Raw genomic sequence first — 7,942 nt, forward strand, 5'->3', positions numbered from 1 at the left:
TATATTCCATAATGATTGAATCCAATCCAAACTAATATTTTTTTTTATCCCGCATCTTTTTATATTAAATCACTTTAACTTAGAACTATAATAATTGAAATAACTTTCTGAAATAAAACCCTAACATACGTGTATATCAGACGTTTAACAAAACGATATACCATACGATTGATGAAACGCTAAACGATATCACATACCATACGATAAACGAAACGCTAAACGCTAAACAATACCATAAACCATACGGCAAATAAAACGATTAACGATACCATGAACCATACGTTATACAAAACCATCAACGATAACATTTACCATACGATGAACGAACGATGAACGAACGCTGACCGAACGTTGTACGGACGATATACGAATGATATACGAACGATGACCGAACTCTATACGAACGATTACCGAACGCTGTACGTACGCTAACCGAACGAAATAAGTGTTAACTTTTACGTTACAGGAACTGTAGCATTGGAATTGATAGACACATTCAGTTTCTTAATTCTGATTTTTATCAACGACCTCACCGCCTTAATCCATTCGGAAAGAGTGTGTACGTCTTTCTCCTCGCCCTTAGCCTATTTTCTGGCATAATCTTCGACTGAATCCATCAAAATTTAAAAGTTATATTTCCAATTGATAGATTTAGGGTTACGATATTTCGGACCTTTTGATAACACATTTCGCAGGTAAGTGTTATTTACAATGTTGAGATCATCAGTAATATCGTGGCCAGCCGGACTATATGTGAATTGGGAACTGAATCGGGAGGTTTAGACTTGAAGTCGTCAATATTGAGATCCTGCAAAACGTATTTGTAATTGAAAATTTTAGTTGCAATAGGTTTAGTATAGGTATAAGAACTGATTGGTTCAGACTTATATTTGAAATAATGAGGTATTTTCGATTGAACTAATTTATGATGAAGGATGTTGCCTTAGTTGACGCCATCGAGACCTTTGTTTGCAAAGGAAAGATTAGGAAAAAAAATTCTCTTTATCATCTTTTCCAATGTATGAAGGTAATCCATTCCTGAAGTAGAAAAGCCTTAGTTTTTTTAAAAAATTCAAAGTAGTGTTAACAGTTTATTTATAATTATGAACATATCATTGATAACTCAAGTCAACAAAGAAATGTTAACTACTGGGGTGGTTATACCCTCGGGGAAATAAAACTCCACCAGCAGTGGCAACGACCAAGTGGTTGCAAATAAACTCATCATAGATACCAGGATTAAATTTTATATTTACGCCAGGCGTGTTTCGTCTACAGAAGACTAATCAGTGACGCTCGAATAAAAAAATGTTTAAAAGGCCAAATAGAGTACGAAGTTGAAGAGCATTGAGGACCAAAAATTCCTTGATTTTGTTTATATGTTTTCCTGAACTTCTTGACTTTTCATATTTTGGTAGTAAAACCCTTCTTAAAATAAATGTCCGTTAAGATTTACAGGATGCAAAAATTGAAAAAACATATTCGGTTCGAACGGGTTATCAGATGCTTAATGAAGAAAGTGTCATGCTTCCTGTGCGTTTAAAAGTGCATCAAGTGTAAGAAGGGTCTACATAACTGATATTTTGCTAGTCAAAATTTCAATCCCTATCCAACAAAGCCTATATCTCAACTGGCAATACAAAATGCACGTCCTTGGTTCGTGATGAGTTCGCTCGAAGTACATTATTGTCATCAATCACATTACACTCTGGATTCATTAATTGTTGATATGTTATATCCATAAGTATTTAAACTAGACATTTTGCAGGTTGTGGAATCATACTACAAAACATATTTCAATATAAAGGTATCAACGAGCACTATATAGTATAGGTATTCTTTCGTTGATATAGACATGGGATGAAGTATCATTCAGGCAATGTCTAATGAATAGGAACTGACAAAACTATGTAATCGACATTCTCGAATTAACGTATTCAATGATAATCAATCTAATCAATATAAAAAATCCAATGTGTTTGAAATCTTTTTTGAAGAGTTATAAAATTATCTTTTACATTGAAGCGCTCTTTGGTTCTAATGTAAAGTATTTTCTTTAAATTAACGTTATGAAAACAGGCTATTTCTAAGTCATAGAACAGTGCCTCAGTACTGACATGGTGGTAGTATATTTTTACAAATTATCCGTTGTGGATTTTGAAACTAATATTCCGAAATCTATGGTTTAGGGACAAAAATGATTAAAAGCATGTTTCGACATACTCGATTTGTTAATTATTTTCAAATCGTGATCACATATTATAAGTGTGTAAGGCAATTAAGAAGTAAACATTATTTTCATACATTAGAATATAATGGGAAGGGTAAAAGCCGATAAGTAAGTAAATACAATTTGTATTAACAAAAAACAGATATCTCTCGCAAATGGGAGGAGTGTACTTCCTATATGCAAGGTGACAGGACTTGCTCCTGGAATAAGTCACATATTCCACCTTGAAAATATGTGAACAGTTTGGAAAAAGATCGGAAATATATGATTAGTTCAATATAGTTTTTAGTATTTGTTTTATGAAAAGCTCTGTAACAGTCAGGTTTTACAGCTGTGCTTTTATTCACAAATTGTTTCCTCTTTTGACAATGCGATATTCCACTTTTCTAATATTGGATAATGTTACATTTTTACATGCGCACTATAAAGGAATACAATTTTAAAATCAAAATAATATGAAAAAGATGGGGAAGCCAGTGGCATCCCTTAACACATATTGCTTTCTATGCATATGTGGCACCCGTCATAATGTGTCCGAATCTGTTATGAGAAGAATAGACCAAAATTACGTAAATAGAGCAGTTCTCTATTCGAGATTTAGAACTGGAACCGTTTCCCATTTAAGTAATATATCAGATAAAAAATTTAGTTATAACATTGGGTGTATGTTTTAGTTCTTTAATTTTTTCCTGTTTATAATTTAATTTTACTCACACATATTTGTATTTGAATATGATATTCCTTAAGCAGTGGCGATTTTTTTTATTTTTCATATATTCATATTCATTATCAAATATTACTTTATTTATTTCATTTGATTGGGCGGAACTCATTCGTTCGTTCATAATAAACTAGAACATATATACACATGTGTTATGGGGTAAACTCATCACGTTAATGTCATTAATCCGGTTACAAAATGTAAACACTGAATGTATTATCGGAAAGTTAATAATGTAAAGCACAGTCTATGGAAAAGGCGAATCAATATAAAGGTTTCTTATATCAACGAGCGATATTGTCTTATATCAACGATCGATATTGTCTGATATCAACGAGTTGCATTGAGGTATATTTCAGACGAATGTAAGAATTTGAACGAAGAAAGGCAGATTTTTCGGAATAAAGTAATGATTCTTTTCTTAAAACAGGGTGACATTTAATGCGACATACGTCTGCTGTACAATTTCCATGAATTATTTTATATATTAACAAGCAAGGTGTATTTAAATGAGAAAATTGAATTGTTAAATAAATGAAACATAAATGCACGATTTATCATTTGTAGATGTACACATTCAATAAATATCATGTATCAAATCGAGTGGAATGCAATTGAGATGAATTCAATTGTTTGCTAAGTGAAAATCACCTATAAGTCAAATATACTGCTGTATTTTATTATATAAATGCAATGTTTGTCTTATATAATAGCGATGTGTTTTTAATATCAACAATTTATCAATGTGATGCTTTTCTAATATGACTGCTATAGTTTTCTAATATAAAAAGAATACGATAACCCGTCACAATCCATGTCAAGAAATCCGCAAAAAATAATTCACAAACTTAGTTCATGACCAGTTTAATGTTCGAGGATCAATATCACTAAAATTTCGTACCTGTAACAAAATTAACGCTTTCATGAACTTATCATTATCAAAAATGTGGCTGACCCTATTGATAGTTGACAGTGTTAACAACCTGTTCAGTCCATTGTTTTCAATCACATGGTTTAACCAATTAATTCTGTTTGAATTAGTGATGCAATGGCGGAATTTTAATGCGGCTGAAAGTAGTCTACCGACCTATTAGATTATAATATAGATCACACTGCTATAGCCTATTCACATGGGTAATATCGAAATAGACAAAAATATCATGACTTAAAAGAAAAGAAAAACATTCATTCAAACCAACCAATCCAAAACATTTCCCAATTACACTTGACAATGAATATTCAAATGGTAAAATAAATATTTCAAACAAATTAAAGTGAACAAATGCTAATGTCCCGAACTTTGAAGATACCAACTGAGTAGCTTCAGACTACGAATTGAACAACTTCAGATACCATGAAAATCAAAAATCTTGTCAAACAGAAAATGTATTTATTATTAACATAGAAAAAAATATTGAGAAGGAAAACAGTCTTTGTTAGATATTAAAGACTTTTCCCGTTTGTAAATCGATATCTCTATGAACATAATCAGCTCGCCGCTTGGACTCTCTTTTACATCGCGATGACCGTGAGGGCGTTCCGATGTATTGTTGCCACAGAGATTTGACTTTTCGTATCGCTTGTTATAAATTTATTTTTTTAATGAATACTTGAAAAAAATTAATTTAGAGCACAACTAAATAAGATGTTAATGTCGTTTGGCGTACGAAATGTGTATATATCTATCTTTATAAATTCAGATCGTTCAGTGCTGTTAATTTGGTATTTTTATTGACGTAATCGTTCTTGTATCATCAAAGCTGTCGTTAGCGTTAAAGCTTTAGAATTGTGCTAGTTCATATTGCACTTTATTATTATTATTTGAAGCATATATTTGAACTATTTGTTGTAAAAAGTCATATAACTTATGTCATGTTTAACAATTTTTTTAGAATTGCGCAGGCGTCTTTACTCATGTTCGGTTTGACTTTTTTATTGTATAAACTTCAAGATTGTTATAGTTTAATCTGAGAAGACTGAAAGATGATTCATTTAACATCAGAATCTTACTAAGGAAGGATATCTGTTATCCGAAACATTTATAAAAAATTACATTTATAGTTACCTTTTGTTGTTTTTGGTGTTGTCGTGTACACTTTTTAGGCGTTTATATAATTTATTTATTGTGTTCATGTATCGTTACTCGTAACGATCCAAAGCCCTCGTGGGGGAAATCGTTGACTATTATTCAGACGTTCATATACATGCACACGTACAACAAAAATATGTTAACACACACGGAAGAATATCTAAAAAACATTTTGTGTGAAAATATGAATACCTTCTAAAATTCAATCGATTAGATTAAATAATTGCATTTTTAAAAGTTTCAAACATAATGATGTTCTTTCACTAAATAATTCAAAATTTGGTGACTATGTGTAACTCATCTATCCCATCGAGCTACACAGCTACTTTTGCATACTTAGGTACTATTTCTGTATTAAAAAAATGCAGTACTGGAAATTTACTTTAAATATTTAGTACTATTTCTATACTTTAAAACTATTGTAATATTTAGGTACTTGTAATTTACAGTACTTGATTTGGACTAAATATTTTGGTACAGAAATAATACAATATTCCATGTTTGAACATCATAACTCTAAGAGATTTGGAATAGAAAAACGTTTAAAATGCTGAAATTGTAACGGTAGTAACCAAAAATCTGTAGTACCTAAATTTCAAGTACAAAAAAAGAACTGTAAAATACAGGTACCCAAATATTACAAAAATTTTAGAGTAACAAAATAGTACTGAATTTTAAAAGTAGATTTCCAGTACTACAAACTTTTTAGTACAGAAATAGTACCGATGCAAAAGTAGCTGTGTAGAGATAAAGGATACTACAGATACAGTTAAGTCGGCCTCATATCTTGACTTACATCTAGAAATTGACAAAGGGGGTTGGTTGAAAACAAAACTTTACGACAAAAGAAATGATTTCAGCTTTTCAATTGTGAACTTTCCATTTCTAGGTAGCAACATTCAAGTAGCACCTGCATACGGGATATATATCTCCCAATTGATACGATATTCCCGTGCTTGCATTTCCTATCATGTTTTTCTTGAAAGAAGGTTGCTGCTCACAAGGAAGCTATTAAACCAAGAGTTCCAAATGGTAAAGTTGAAATCATCCCTTCGTAAATTTTACGGACGCCATCACGAGTTGGTTGACCGTTATGGAATAACCGTTTCACAAATGATATCGGATGTGTTCCTTACGTCGTAACTACAATCCCCTTCCCGTTCATGAATGTGACCTACCGAATAAGACTATTTGCCGGATTTGTTATAACATAAGCAACACGACGGGTGCCACATGTGGAGCAGGATCTGCTTACCTGAGATCACCCTTAGTTTTTGGTGGGGTTCGTGTTGTTTATTCTTTAGGTTTCTATGTTGTGTCATGTGTGCTGTTATTTGTTTGTCTTTTTCATTTTTAGCCATGGCGTTGTCAGTTTGTTTTAGATTTATGAGTTTGACTGTCCCTTTTGTATCTTTCGTCTCTCTTTTAGAAAGTTACTTTTAAAAAAGTTGACTTTTCCACACAATGTTCATTGTGTATAGTGTTGAAATTACATTTTTGTCGATTCGTCCATATGAAAAAAATCTCTGTTGAGGCATATGTTAGAAAGATTTCCTATAGAATGTATCAAGTTTTGGGCCCAACGTCCGTGAATTTTTCACTCTATGAACTTTTTTTCGGGAAACACGTAAAAGGGTCAATATATGAATCTGTTTTTTTTTATCCACTGTTGAAGCATATGATAAAAAGATCATAACATGTCATTATCGGACCCCAAAAAATACTAGTGTTAAACTTTTCAAACAGGGAAAACAAAAACAAAAAACCGAGATTCAAAAGTACAGGTCAGATTTTGCCAAATCACTCTGAACGAAGACAGTATGATTCATCTTTGGTACAAGTTAGTTTCATTGTTACAAATAAAGAAAGTGTTCCATGCTTGCGTTTGGAGAATATCGGATACATATTATTTCGATGCGTTCATAATAAAATTTGCTAAATGTTATATGTGAACAATAATTTTTATGCTTAGCTATTTAATAACGGCATTGTTCATTTAACCCTTATTTGATTAATTTGATTAGTTTTGCTTTCAAAACCAATTAAGAAATTTGAAAGATGTTACCAAAATAATTTGAATTTAAGCAATGGTCTTACAACTGCTTAGTTACATACAATAATACTAAGATGTAAAATAAAAAAAAATACTGAACTCCGAGGAAAATTCAAAATAGAAAGTTAAAATTGAGAATGGAAATGGGGAATGTGCCAAAGAGACAACAACCCGACCATAGAAAAAAACAACAGCAGAAGGTCACCAACAGATCTTCAAAGTAGCGAGAAATTCCCGCACCCTGAGGCGTCCTTCAGCTGGCCCCTAAACAAATATATACTAGTTCAGTGATAATGAACGCCATACTAATTTCCAAATTGTACACAAGAAACTAAAATTAAAATAATACAATACTAACAAAGGCCAGAGGCTCCTGACTTGGGACAGGAGTCCCTTTTCAAACGTAAAATTGTCACATTTTGGAATGAATCTGTGGATATGAAAATAGAACTACGACGACAGCAGTTGCAAAAACGCATACGTCGTTATTCTATAACATTGTAAAATACTCGGTTCGTATTTTCAGAGCCTGATTAAATGGTTGATTATTTAGAGTATCAACAATGCGTGACTAGGTCGAAGTCCGTCTTAGTCAGAAAGTGCCTCCTTAATGAACATTCAATGGGGAATAGGGGCTGGGGGAGGGTGTTCGCGTGGATAAATTGCAAATAGCATTTATCATAATAAAGAAGGAAGAATTGGGTTCAAATATTTGATTTTTTATATACATGTTTATAAATCTCACAATCGGAAAGGTTTTAAACAGAATATACATTAACCGATCCTTCAAAGTACTCTCCTTTAACAGCACATATAAATGATACAATTCTTTAACTTTTTTTTCGTCCA

This window comes from Mytilus galloprovincialis, chromosome 8, assembly GCF_965363235.1.
Source record: "Mytilus galloprovincialis chromosome 8, xbMytGall1.hap1.1, whole genome shotgun sequence".
NCBI lineage: Eukaryota > Metazoa > Mollusca > Bivalvia > Mytilida > Mytilidae > Mytilus > Mytilus galloprovincialis.